Source organism: Danio rerio, chromosome 21, assembly GCF_049306965.1.
Source record: "Danio rerio strain Tuebingen ecotype United States chromosome 21, GRCz12tu, whole genome shotgun sequence".
NCBI classification, from domain to species: domain Eukaryota; kingdom Metazoa; phylum Chordata; class Actinopteri; order Cypriniformes; family Danionidae; genus Danio; species Danio rerio.
In genome coordinates, this window is record NC_133196.1 from 10082210 (window position 1) to 10097651 (window position 15442).

General features: G+C 33.0%; 1 long non-coding RNA gene across 2 annotated transcripts; it reads right to left on the minus strand.

The window, feature by feature from the left end:
* Window positions 1-1509: 1509 nt before the first annotated feature.
* LOC101882203 (uncharacterized) lies at window positions 1510-9903 on the minus strand. Of its 2 annotated transcripts, XR_012397163.1 has the most exons (11): window positions 9863-9903; window positions 9446-9585; window positions 8138-8463; window positions 7945-7974; window positions 7784-7853; window positions 7671-7698; window positions 5683-5752; window positions 5278-5322; window positions 4175-4308; window positions 3966-4097; window positions 1510-2706 (listed from the first exon to the last, which is right to left on the minus strand). It is a non-coding gene; the product is annotated as an uncharacterized lncRNA (long non-coding RNA). The 2 variants fall into 2 exon arrangements; XR_002456302.3 differs by lacking the exons at window positions 9446-9585; window positions 9863-9903 and adding an exon at window positions 8623-9367.
* Between the last annotated feature and the right edge of the window lie 5539 nt (window positions 9904-15442).

The window sequence follows — 15442 nt, forward strand, 5'->3', positions numbered from 1 at the left end:
ATAGGAGCATATATGATAACCGTGCTCAGAGTAGTTATAAGAATGAGATGAAATGCTTTTTTCTTCACGTGGTTTTCCTCTTTCTCTCTCGTTCTCTCTCCAGGTCCTGACTGCTTCAGAGCTCTGAGAACAGCCAAACAGCAGAACAACTGGATGGAGAGGAAGAGGATGAGTTGAGCAACCGTGAAATAAAACAACAAGTCTAAGAGTTCAAAATGAAAAAACAAAGCAACGACCCAGCAGGAAGAAACCAATGTGGTCCAGACAATAACAGAGCAGATCACTCTATATCTGAGAGGTTTGAACTTCAGAAAGGTTACAGGATGAACCACTGCCAGGTAACGCTCAACACAGATCAGACTCTGAAACAGAGAATGGCCAGTCATGGGTGGCCCTTGTCCACAAAAAAAAGCAACTAAAATCAGCGTGCTATCAAAGAACACATATAACAGATTGTTCAGACTGAGAAGGATTTCACAGATGGAGAGGTTGAGAGTGAACAACTCTGCTGCGAGTCCATTGCCTGATCCTCTCACTGTAAGATAAATCACGTAAACGTTTGAAGGAAAACTCAATGCAATGGTGATTATATTCATTGCTAAAATGATTTCAGCAACATTGCTCATAGTACTATTAAAAGAACCATTTGATCCATCAGTAGGGAAGATCTCACTGGAGATGTTCATCTTGTCACAAAGTTCATTCAGAAAACACAACTGCGAACAATGAATGAGAGACACCGTGTTAGCCCACCAGAACATTCTGGGTTTACAATAATTCTTAAAGTTTATAAGAAATAGATATTAGGTTTTTAGTATTGAGTAGAACATTTTAAATGACAACACTGGATATTAAATAACTCTGATAATACAAATTTAAACATGCAATTAAAAAATCATATCATTTTTAAATAAGTTCATTACCTTTGTCCTGTCATTTACGATAACATCTGCAAAAAAGGATCTGTAAGAGGTAGTCACATAAGGTAGAACCAGTCATCTGTTTGACAGGGACTGATGTGGCATATTTATATCTGCACCCTCAATGCAAATACACCCAACATATTAGTGTTTGTTAAAAGTTTTTCATACACGAGATGAGAGCATTAAAGCAACAAGATCATGTTCATCTTTATCTCTAAACACATGTCAGTAAAGTAAAATGATTTGTCATGGATTTAGCTATAGTTAAATAGGGAATTCTATACACAGATTAGACATAATTTGTAAAACAAATACCTGCCTAACCTTTACAAAATCATCCCAAATCACACAAACAATCTAGGGAAAAGGCTCTTTCGGACAGTCTCCTATCAAATGTTCTTAACCAGTGGTTCTCAAACTGTGGTACATGTACCACTAGTGGTACGCAGGCTTCCTTCTAGTGGTGCGCGGAGGAATCAGTGAATAATTAAAGTAAAACAATGAACACACTTTTAACCCTTTGACTCGTTTGATAACACCGATCTGATCAGTAAATTGATTGCAGTGGGCTAAACCTTTTTATTTTATGTACAATGTTCTAATGTTTGTTAAATTTTTGTCTAATGTTTATAACAGTTGTTGGGGCGTATCCTGTATTTTTTTATCCCAATGTTAACAGGTATAGTTTAATCACTTGCTTTTCTGACACATGTTGCATGTATATATGAATTTGTATATTTAGAAATTTCACAAAAAGTTTATTCATGAGAATATAGCCTACACTCTAAAAAAAAATTCCGTAAAAAAACGGTAAAATGTACTGGCAGCTCATTACACAAATATTTTACCGTAAATTAAAAACGGAAAACTTCTGTTAATTAACAGTGTGTCAACATTAAAAAAACTAAAAAATATCAGTTTTTTGACAGTTAAACTACTGTAAAATAACCAACCATTTTATAGTAATTTAAGGGTTTTCTATATAAAAAAACGGTTATTTTCTGTGTTTTTAAGGGTATACCAACAGTAAAAAAGCGGAAATATTCTGTGTTTTAATAGTATACCTACTGTAAAAAAACAGACAGATTCTGTGTTTTAATAGTATACCTACTGTAAAAAAACAGACAGATTCTGTGTTTTAATAGTATACCTACTGTAAAAAAACAGACAGATTCTGTGTTTTAAAAGTATACCTACTCTAAAAAAACAGACAGATTCTGTGTTTTAAAAGTATACCTACTCTAAAAAAACAGATTCTGTGTTTTAATAGTATACTTACTGTAAAAAGAGGACTTTGTGTTTTAATAGTATACCTACTGTAAAAAAACAGACAGATTCTGTATTTTAATAGTATACCTACGGTAAGGACAAACATATACATATGGGAAATACACTATTAATGGTTTACCATAGTAAAACAAAACATTTATTCTATACTGTATGTGTAGAGAAGCAGTAAATAGTTTGTTATCTGTGAACTTACAATGATTAGTACAAAAACAACTTTGCAATTAAAACAGATTCTTTAATGAATACAAATCATTTGAATTCCAAATAGCCAGTTATACACAAAATAATACATATTGACATGTGAATCGCACAGTGAGAAGTCTTTGCAAATAATCTCATAGCAAATTAGTTTTAAATGTTAGCTTCAAGATAATTAAGGACAAGTGGGAAAATTACAAGTACTTTACATTAAGAAACCAGGTTAACTGCAAGATGGCAGGAAACAGACGATACAACTGGGTCTTCTTCCTCTCCAATACTGATACTTCAATGGCTGTAAAACAAACAAAGAAAAAAAAAACATTACTAATGACTTTTCACTTACAACTGGGGTGATTCCTTGCATGTCAATAGTTCTGTTAATCATTGACTCTACATTAATAGATGTTAGTAGTCGGTTATAAATACAGCTACAAATGCTGTAATCTTGACTTAAGCACATTTATAATGTGCTTAATAATTGTGTTAACAAACTTTAATGATTGATTTTACATGACTATTTTTATATTTAAAAAAAAAAACAAAAAAAAAAAAATATATATATATATATATATATAAATTGCATTATTTACAAAACTTCTTCCAGTTTGGTGGCCTAATCTAAAGTGAGGATTATTTATGATTTATAAATCCTTATAAACGACAGTTAAAGGCTCAGTATTAAATGAACAATAAATCATTACAGTGTTATCTAAAAAATGTAATTACTGTAAATATGAAACCTTGCTGAATAGCAGGAGTGCCAAAATATAACATAAAACTGGATAAAACAACAATAAAATAATTTAATGATATATTACGATGCAACATTTCAGTGTTATTTAGCTATGTTTAAACTGTACAGTAATTTTATTTTAGATAAGATTTATTTTTCATTTAATACAATAAAATGAATTTCATTTTTAGAATATAACTGTACCTTTAATTGTGATTTATAAGGGGATTTACAAAGCATAAACAATCCTCACTTTAGGCTACAAAACTGGATGAAGTTAACAAAAGCACTTATTAAAATATTGTAAATACTTTATATACTTATTTTTTTATACTTTATATACAAGTATAACTATTACTATTCATTCATGTATTTTCCTTCAGCTTAGTGTGTACTCGCACTATGTACAGTTGCCTTGAACCAGGCCGAAGCACGTATAGTTTATTAACCATTAATAAATTAATCTAGTTTATTATTAACCATAATAAACTAGAATAGTTTATTAACCATTTACTTAAACATTCTGAATGATTAGAAAAAAAACACACCAACTATTCTTAAATCACTGGTTTGTAAATAATGCGATACTAAATTTAGTAATGAAAAATTAATCATTAACAAAATATGAAAACAAAATAATTAAGCACATTATAGATGTGCTTATAAGTCAAGATTACAGCATTTGCAGCTGTAGTTATAACTTGTATACTAAGGTCTATTAATCTAGAGTCAATGCTTAACAGAACTTTTTTCTAATGCTTAATAAATTAATCAATAGTGTTTAGTTATTATAAAGTGTTACCGGTGTGCTTAATTACCTTTAAATCTTCCAAGGATTCTCAAAGTCTTTCTGGTCTGACAGGAATCGAAGGAGTTTAGATGGTATGTTTCTGCTTGGTGCCCTTTTTTCTGCTTTGGACCTACATTTTGGATAGTTACTCAGCATGCTCCTGTTGTAAATACAACAAACATGCATCACCTTACTTGTCTTGTAAAAATTAAATAAACTTAAAAATGTAAAAAATACCTTCATATAAACTACAGAGTCAGGGCTGCTTCCTTAGGCTACATAATGTTTAGCACATAAGAGACTAAACATGTAGCTGACCACAATTAGGGGACAGCTCAATGATCTTGTTATTGTGACTGTGGACTCTTCTTCTGAAAAAAAAGAAAAGAAAAGTGAGTTGTGTGTTTGGTCTGGTACACGCCCACATGGAAAGAACCTATATAAACATATGGTTTAATATAGGTTTTTGATATATGTGACACATATAAAATTGGCTGTTTTCCTATATTATATGTACATATATGGGTACATATATGCACACCTATATGTTAAATTATTAATATTATTAATAATATTATAAATAATGTAATTATTATGTAAAATTATTCAAATACATGTCTGCTACATAATTTAAAAGAAATTTTACAAAAATTATTTACTTAATCAAATATTACAAGAAATAAATATAGTGCAGAAACAAAAATAAGGCAAAAAACAACAATAAAGGAAAGAAAACAAAATAAAAAGAACGACAAACCATTTTGTTATACTTTTTCTTATTTTCCATTATCTTTATGCAAGAAAGAATTGACCTTGCAAATGTTTCAGGAAAACGTGTAGACATCAAAGCTTTTCATCTCCTCTCACTTATTTGCCATAGTTAAATTCCATAACATGGAATGCCAATGCCAATTACATGTGATACCAAATTTAAGTGGCACATTCATAAGTTTTTTGCATTTTTAAAATGAGTTCTTTTCCAGATAGCAGATCTAAGTTAAATTAACATTGAAATGTTAAAACATCAATCAAACTATCATTGAAACAATGTTAAAAGTCATCACTGATTTTTAGGCAGTTTTCCACCCTGAAATAATGTTAATTCTATGATGATAAATAGACAAAACTGTCCCAAAATCAGCATTTATTCAACCAAAATTAAATCCATTTTTTACAATGAACCCAACATTAAATAAAATGTTAAATCAACCACACTATCATACAATTAATGTTAAAATTTAAAGTTGATTTTTAGCCAGTTTTGCATCCTGAAAAAATGTTATTACAATCACGATAAATAGATTAAACGGTCACAAAATCAGCATGAAGGCCTGGCTCACCATCAAGATGCCTACATTGATAATGTCTTTCTCATCATCAGGTGGCTAAGAGAGAAAAGAAAAGAGATTCAGCAGTGGACCAGTTATTTCCTTATCATTTTAAACAGACATAACCAAAATAAAGAACTTGTAACATTTTAAATGTTGTAAAAAATAAATAATAATAATAATAAATAACTGCTTTGTTCATTTAACAGATTACAGTAGCAGCTTAAAAAACCCCAGATAAAACACCCACATCAACCCAGTACTTTTAGTTTGAATACATGTAAACAAAATTTCAAAATTACTGAAGCAAAATGTGTTCATGTAAACACTTAGTAAAAATATAGGTACAAGTAATTGGTTTTGCCAAATAATAAAAATAAAAGCATCAATATCAAACAAAAACGCTGAACATTTTACCTCTTAAACTTGTAAGTTTACTGTCATCCCCTGTATGAAGTACAGATGGTCCAGCACAACTGCCTGAGTTCTGAAAGAGCAAAAACATATTTTTTTGTATTATTTATAAAAATGCAGTACTGGGGCCTGTTTCAGAAAGGAGGTTAAGTGAAAACTCAGAGTATTTTAACCCTGAAATGAGAGAAACTCTGGGTTTTCCGTTTCAAAATGGCAGGTTTGTTAAACTCGAGAAAGCAGGGTAAGTTAAGCCTGTTTCTAAAAGAGAGTTAACTTTAACTCAGAGTCAGTTACCGTGGTAACTTACTCTGTGAATCTAACCTGGTCCGGAGCAGGTTTTATTCTCTAAACTCTGAGTTTCTGTTGGTCTCCTCCCCTTTTTAAAGATGAAGGGGTATTTCTCGCATTAGTCTTACGTTTCCACACACCTATTTTAGAGCTCATTTTGGAGATGTGCATAATAAAGATTGATGGAAACGTCATGATTCACATAACTTTTGAAAATACGCATAATATAACATGTGCATAACTGAGTAGGTTAAACTTTTATTTGATAAGATGCACATAAACTACGAAGTGCACTTAACAAATTACAGTATGTACATTAAAAAATTGTTTGTTAGAGATGATGATGAAAATGTGTGTGAAAGGACAAACCAGCAGACTGAGCACACTGCAGAACATCTTAAATGTTGTTTTAGTCATTCTAAAATGCCTTTACTGTTTCAGTATTAGTGTATATTATTAATTACATCCGAGCGTCTGGAGCGTGTCAAGATCTCCGCGTCTGGCTTCAAACGCCCCCACGTGTTTATTGCGTGTCAATTGTCTTCTGAGGCTCAGGTACATTAATTAAATAAAAAATCATTGATGCAGCTTCTTCTACCGCAGTAATTCTGTTTTTACTGTTGATATTTGGCGCAGGTTAATCAGGAATTGACGATTGTGTTCTCTTCGACTCTTTGGATAAAAAGGCTGCTTTATTTTTAGGCGTTATTCCAGTTTTGCACAAATTTATGTAATCGCCTATATTTTGATGGAAACACAGCTATTGCCTACATTTTTGTCACACACAGAACAAAGTCACGTACGAGGCTTGTCCTTTTTTTTATAAATAATTAGCTTAACCTCGACATGCACTGTTACTAGATTAATGGGATTATTATTCTGTCTAAATTATTGTATTACTGCTTACCTTCTTAATGTTATATCAACCTCTATCACTTGATCAATAAAAAGGCAGACACATAACAAGTGCACTGTTAAATCTATTAAAACTGATAAAAGTGTAAAAAGTTTAGAAAAAAAGTATAAACGTCACACATTGCATTACTTATTTTATTATACTTAAAATGTTTAAATACTTAAAATTAAAAATTACGCATTAACTTGGTCAGCTGTTTTCCCACGCTGTCTCTGTTTCACTGATGGTTGCTTCTTTTTAAATATATACACTCATATTTGCTATAACTTTGCATGAGCACATCAAGTTCAGCTGGAGAAAGAAATGCTGATCTCTTTTTTTTAAGATGTTGCCATTGTCACTCGTAATGTCTGCGCTCCATTGATAATGCCTTTTTATAGTCACGGTGCGCGCGCTTAACTCTGAGTTGGTCTACTCAAAGTTGATTGACCCAACTCAGATCAGCTGTTCTGAAACCGAAAACTCAGAGTTTTTAATCTCTCTGTAAATCAACTCAGAGTTCAAGTTTAAACTCTGAGTTGTTTGAACCTCCTTACTGAAACAGGCCCCTGACCAGTCAGCATCAATTTCTACACCAACACACCTACAACAAAAATAGCACTCATTCAGTTTGAAACATGCAACATGTAGTCTACTGTTATACTTTACAAACTTTGTGAATAATAAAAAAAATGAAAACATTTAAAGGTGTATTTTATTTCATTTGTCTATATCAATTGAAATTTAGTTTGGATTGAACGTAAGATTTAAGATTTTTATTTAGATTGCTGTGAAAATGTACCTGTACCTTGTAATTATAACCAAAATGACAGAACCTGGAAGTCAACAAAGCAAAATATCAGTGAACCTTATATATAAAAAACACTCAAAATCAAACAGAAAAAACGCTGAACATTTTACCTCTTAAACTTCAAAGTTTACCGTCATCTCCTGTATAAGGTACAGAAGGTCCAGCACAACTCCCTGAGTTCTGAAAGAGCAAACACATTCTTGGTAAAATGACAATAGATTCAACGCTAAATATAAATCATTGTTTTTATGGTTAAAAATGCAGTACTAACCAGTCAGCATCAATTTTTACACCAACACACCTACAACAAAAATATCACTCATTCAGTTTGAGACAGTATACATTCAAACTTCAAAAACGTTTTGAATAATAAAAAAAATGAAAACATTTAAAATCCCAGGTGTATTTTATTTAATTTGTCCATATCAATTCAAATTCAGTTTGGATTGAATCTAAGAATTTACCTGTACCATGTACTTATAACCAAAATGAAAGAACCTGGAAGTCAAGAAAAACAAAATATCAGTGAACCTTATATGTGCAAAACACTCAGACTCAAAATCTACATAAAAAGATTTCATTTGTGATAACACCATGTGTAGTTCACTCTATTATCAAGGCTTCATTAAAATAAAACTCCTGATCTTCTAATAGTAATGAAAGTATTATTTGCTATAATGATTCGAACTGATAGTTAGTCTGAAGAATTTTAAGACTGTGGAAGAACAACTCATCTTTATATCTTCATATTAGCAGCTGTTGAGGTTCTTAAAAGTGAACTTGGCTGAATCTGCAAGTTGACAAGACGTTCATAAGTATAATATCCATGACAGTTCAACTCGACTACAACAAACATTTAATTGTGTGCTTTAAGGTACACGTTGTATTTGAGGCCTAAAACGCATGACAGTGTAAACACTATATAAAATTTTAAATGTCACACACTTACTGTATCACTCTGTTATCTCTGTACACACAAACACACGTCGCGAAATGCGGAAGATTTTTTTTCGCTCCATTTGGCGAGCGTTATTAAATTCCATAACATTCTCATCAGTTCTTGCTTCTTATTTGCGTCTATTACCCCAGTTTGTCACGCGGGATGAATGAAATGTTTATGAGTTAAAGTGAAACTGCCGAACTGCAGTTAAAAGTCAGGCATCCTGCTGATTTGATTCATAAGGGCACTTGTTTGTCAGACGGCTCACCGGTCAGGTATACATCCGCGCTAAACTACAAAGTATGAAAGTCACTCAGCTCCCAACCCAGCGTTGAGAATAGATTAACGGCGATATATTTTTTTATCGCGCGATAAAAGTCTCGCGTTAACGCAGCACGTTAATGCTGATAAGGGCCCACCACTAATAATAACTTTATGAGTGTGTATTTCCCCTCATACCGATTTACACAATGCCTCAAATTCACGTGGGTCTAACTTAACGTTATACTTAAAAACCAGCAAAGCTGTTCCACTGAAACTCGGTCACACAGCCTTAATACGTCGGTCAAACTAAAGCTAACATTTGATAACGTCAGTAAAAATATGAAATTAGTTATTAATATGCAAACAAACACAGACGGTCAGGTGTTACGAGCGTTTGAAACAGGTTAACGTTAGGGTTCATTAAAGGTAACGTTAACCAGTCATCGATATACACCTTCAGCACAATATATCAACCAAACTACACAGTGTCACAAACTTTGAATGCTATCCCTTGGTCAATGCACTGTACAAAGAAAACATTTATATTTCTATTAAATAATTAACATACCTTTTACACTCTCACAGACAAGCTGACGTTTTACCGTTAACTTAATCCAGTCAGACTCACGCAGGTGCAGAGGGAGTGAGTGGGTGATTGGGACGTCACACTTCCCGCGCACGGCAGTTTAGAAAAATACGGACAAACAACTGTAAATGAACAGATATCATATTTACTGATGAGGAAAACGCATAAAAAGGTAAAAATTCATTAGATAAATGCTTGTTTAAATTACATTTAACCACTCATAGCTCAGTTTGATCTTAATGATAAAAAGTCGATCTTATTAACAATATTAAACGTAATTCTGCTGTACTTTCCATGGCTGCTTCAGACAAGACAAAAATCATTTTAAATAACGATACAAATGTAATAAAGCAGTATTTTAACTAAAATATTGTTACATGTTTTATTAATCGTACTTACCAGGGAAAAAACAGAGGAAGAAATATGTCCCGGTGTCCATCAAACGCTGCCTGAGCTGCGATCCCCTTCCCATAATGCAATTCGAAAATGTATATAAACGGAAAAACACCCGTAATACGTGTATACGGAAAAAATCCGTTAAAATATACAGTCATTTAACTGTTATTTTACAGATTTTTTTTACAGTGTATATTAATGGGGTACACGGAATATTTCCAGGTTTTGAGGAATAGGCTACTATATGTTAATGCTTTAGATTTAAGTACAGCAGTTTTCTTTTTAATTTTTAAGAACAGTGCCATTTTAATTAACTTTTAAAAGCACATTTTAATTTAAACATTGCCTTTTTATTTATTTAAGCATAGTACAGTGTTAATTCATTCATTCATTCATTCATTCATTTTCTTGTCGGCTTAGTCCCTTTATTAAAAACAAATAAAGGTCTGTGTCGCCACAGTGGAATGAACCACCAACTTATCCAGCAAGTTTTTACGCAGCGGATGCCCTTTCAGCCGCAACTCTGCAATCTCTGGGAATCATCCACACACACACACACACACACACACACACACACACACACACACACACACACACACATTCACACACACACTTTACAATTTAGCCAAACCAATTCACCTATACCGCATGTCTTTGGACTGTGGAGCACCTGGAGGAAACCCACGCAAAGGCAGGGAGAACATGCAAACGTCACACTGAAACGCCAACTGAGCCGAGGCTCAAACCAGCGACCCAGCGACTTTCTTGCAGTGAGGCGACAGCACTACCTACTGCGCCACTGCTTCACCCTACAGTGTTAATGTTTAAACTATTTAAAATGTTTAAAGTGGCTGACAATAATAAATATTCTTAATAAGAGGAATTAATCTGCCACGTTTTTAAATTTTTTTATTTACTGAATTAGGTCTACTATGCCACTGTACTTCAAGGCCCGGATTGGCTAATCGGGAGGACCGGGAGAATTGGCCGGTTTTTGGCTGCGGGGGCACTCAGCAGTCTTGAACTTTTTTTTCATTCATTTATTTATTTATTTGACCATAGCCTCACTCTTTTTTTATTCGTTATTTTGCCGCAGGTCCGATCTTTCGCAGCCTCATGAGCAAAATGCAGCCTGCAGGTTAATGATGATGGAACTATCATTCGACCACAAACAGCACTAACATGATGGTTCCATGTGGTGATGCCACGACTCGGATTTGAGTCTCACCTCAGTGATTATTATTATTATTATTATTAATATTTTTTTTTTTCATTTTTAGTGTTAAGACATATAATACTGTTTGGGTTACTTATAGGTGTACATATTTTATTTTTTGTGTGACCACCGTTACAAAGGACTGGATATCTATAAAGAATTTTGCAAAGAATATATATATTAAGATAATTCAGGAAAGGACATTGTGATGTTTTAAAGAATACTGTTGTGGCTTTAGCTTCCCTGTAATGTTTTAATATTTATGAAAAACATTTGAAGTTCTAAAGCAACAGTTTCCTAGAAAAAGACATGATAGTGTTATTACAAACTGACCTGGAAATGACCTTATTTTAATATAGTCAGTCGTGAACTGAGGTGGGCTAAGGGTTGAAACTCCTGGGCTGAAAAGGAGTCCCACTCCGGCCCTGTGTACTTCAATACTATTATTATTATGTTGGTACTTGGAGAGACATTTTTTTTCTAAGGTTGTACTTGCTGAAACAAGTTCGAGAACCACTGATCTAAACCTTTCAGGCTTCAGATGGAAATTTTAAGTTTTATTTTAAAGTTCTGCTTCAGTGTACATAATGTTTAAAATGATACAATAAAAAAAATGTAAAATACTACTATTTAACATTGATCTTTTAGATTCTGTACTTCAGGTCTCCACCTAACTTACAGTTATGGATTGTTTTGTCTGACAACATATATAGAGATAACCAATAATTTGACACCACTGTTGCAACGTAGTGTAAACATGACCATGTGGGTAAATTTATGCAAGACAGAAGAAAATAAGTTGTGTACACACAGACTCATCAAAATAAAACAGCATATTTAATCTGAACTTATTAGAATCTGTAAAATGACAGGTGATCATACTAAACTTGATGGTTGAAGAATATGTCTTGCTGACAAATGGGTAAAACTGAGTGGTTTAAAGGATAGTGACAAATTAAATGGATGTAAAATGACAGAAGCATTATAGAGATACACAGTAATCCTGTCACAGTAACATTTAATCAAATAGATCTTGCTCTAAATATGCCTGAACAACGCAATTTTACAGCAATTCGTAGCTTTTTGATTTAGTGGCTAATTTAGTATGATTTGATCATCATCCAATGACGGTTTGGCTTAGGGGTGGGTTGAGTGCCACGCCTCCTTTTTAAAATAGTACATTAAGGTATGACTCAACTTTTACAAATTCGCACAAATTAGCCACTAAACTGATAAAGCGTAAAATACTTACGTTTCCTCGTAAGATCAGGCTGGCCTGACTGACACTATTTTGTTTTTGCTATATAAACTGTTTTACATTGATTAAGATTTTGGTGTGTTTCTGCTGAAAATCTTCTTTTTTATGTTTGAGACAAATTTTTACATTTATTTACATTTATTTTCCCTCAATAAGTTCCAAACTATCAAGTCTCTTTATTATGTTGAACACAAAAAAATATTTTTAGAAGAAAACTGAAAACCATTGACATCCATAGTAGAAAAAACAAGTTTTATGTAAGTCAATGGTTACAGGTTTTAAACATTCTTCAAAATATCTTCTTTTGTGTTCAACATAAGAAGGCAACTCATAAAGATTTGAAAACGTTGACAGAATATTTATCTTTAGATGAACTATCCCTTAAACTTTTAAAGTCTAAATCAATATGGCAATTAATTTAGCGAAAAAAAAAAAAGATTTATTACAATGGGAATCAATTCATTTAGTTAACAAAGGGCAGTTTCCCAACACTGAGAATAATAATAATAATAATTTATTGTTATATAGCGCCTTAAAAACTTAATTCTCAAAGCGCTTTACACAAAAAAAGACACAGATTAAAACAATTTAGAATAACAGAATAAAAATGAATCATTCCGGCTAAAACATTCACAATTGATTAAACATTCAACATTGGAAAAACATTCAAATATCTAAAAACATAAACCAAAGATGCACACCTCATTAATAGGTGAGTGTAAAGTACTGAGGTTTCAAGGATGATTTAAATAATTTAAAAGATTCAGGTTGTTTAATGTCGTGGGGAGAGATGCCTTGGAGCCAGAGATGTGAAAGCCCGGTCACCCGTAGAACACAGACGAGTGGAGGGGACTGTTAAAAAGACAAGAGTCAGAGAAACGGCAGTCACGTGAAGGGGAGTACCAATTTAAGAGATCAGACAGATAGTGTGGAGCCAAACCATGCAGAGCCTTTCATGTAGGCATGAGGATTTTAAAATCAGTACGAAATCTGTCTGGTAGCCAATGAAGACATTCCAAAACAAGAGTAATGTGTTCTCTGATTTTAGTCCCGGTCAGACATATTGTAGTTTATTAATGTTACTATTGGAAACAACAGCTAGTAAGGAATTTCAATAGTCCAAGCGGGATAAAATGAAAGTATTGATCAGTTTTTCTGCCACAGAAAAACACAGCATGGGGCGGATTCATGAAATGTTTTTGAGATGAAAAAAATGAAGTCTTTATAGTGGACAGCACGTGGTGATCAAATGTTGGATGTTTGTCAAATATTACCCCAAAGTTCTTTAGTTTGGCCTGAACCTCCACCGCCGAGCCATCTAGGTTAATGTTAAGAGGTTGAGTTTTACTTAGTTGGTTGGAAGAACCGATCAAAATAACCTTTGTCTTGTTCATGTTCAGGCACAAAAAATTTTGGGACATCCATCTTTTTTTATCTCTAAAATACAGTGTCCCAAATGTGTAACAGCTGAAAGATCACCGGGTTTGAATTATTAGCCCCCGTGTTTATTTTTTAAACTTCTGTTTAACGAAGTGAGGATTTTTTTAACACATTTGTAAACATAATAGTTAATGAATCATTTTAAATAACTGATTTATTTGATCTATGCCATGATGACCGTAAATAATTTTTTGTTAGTTATTTATTAAGACACTTCTATACAGCTAAGCTTATAATTAGCATAAGTAACATTTACAGGCTTAACTACGTTAATTATGTTAACTATCGTATAATGATGGTTTGTTCTGTAGACCATCGAAAAAAAAATAGCTTAAAGGGGCTAATAATTTTGTCCTTAAAATGGTGTTTAAAAAATGTAAAACTGCTTTAATTCTAGCCGAAATAAAACAAATAAGACTTTCTCCAGAAGAAAAAATATGTATTAAACAACATTTGGGAAATATTAAAAAAAAAAAAAAAAACATTCAAAAGGGGGCTAATAATTCTGACTTTAACTGTACTTTAATCCCTGGGATCCCAGTATGGAGTTAGATTTGTTTCTTTATTATTCAATCAAAAATATTTAGTTTTAAAGAAAAAAATAAATATGTACTAATAATAAAGAAACAAATCTAACTCCATATCCCAGGAGATGACCAAAAGGTGAAATGTACATAGAAAAGAGTAGAGGGCTTAACATCGATCCTTGGTACACCAAATTTGACTGGGATGGAGTTAGATTTAAGCCCTCCCATGAAGGGTTGATGAGAATATTGTTTAAAACTGATTATTAACTCAACCTGAAGTGTTTACAAGCATTTATGAGTTTCTTTATTCTGATGAATACAAAGGACGATATTTTGAAGAAAGAAAACGGTTAAAATTACATCAAAAAACAAGCCAAAAAAACATTTTCTTTTGTCACCTTGAAGTCTAAATGACATCAAATTGACATCTGTCATTGGCATTAAAAAAACATCAAAAAAATGTATTACAGGACAGTTTGACTTTAGCTTAGGATACACATCTCAGTGCTCGAAAACATGACTGAAATTACTACAAAACTAAAATAATTTGCAAATGGTGAAGGACAGTTTGCCCACTCGGTGGAGAAAGAGAAATGGCTGCACCAAACCACCCGATGAAGAACTACAACCTACAGCACTAATGTATATTACAGTATCGCTAACTGAACCCAATAAAAGAAGGTCTGAAATAATAATAGGAGCATATATGATAACCGTGCTCACAGTAGTTATAAGAATGAGCTGAAACGCTTTTTTCTTCATGTGGTTTTCCTCTTTCTCTCTCGTTCTCTCTCCAGGTCCTGACTGCTTCAGAGCTCTGAGAACAGCCAAACAGCAAAACAACTGGATGGAGAGGAAGAGGATGAGCTGAGCAACCGTGAAATACAAAAACATCCCGAGGATGTTAAAGTAATAAAACAAAGCAATAACCAAGCAGGAAGAAAACAATGCAGACCAGGCAATAACACAGCAGATCACGTGATATCTGAGAGGTTTGTACTTCAGAAAGGTTACAGGATGAACCACTGCCAGGTAACGCTCAACACAGATCAGACTCTGAAATAGAGAGTGACCAGTCATGGGTGGTCCTTGTCCACACAAAAAAGCAAGTAGAGCAACAAAGACATGCGGGACCACATATA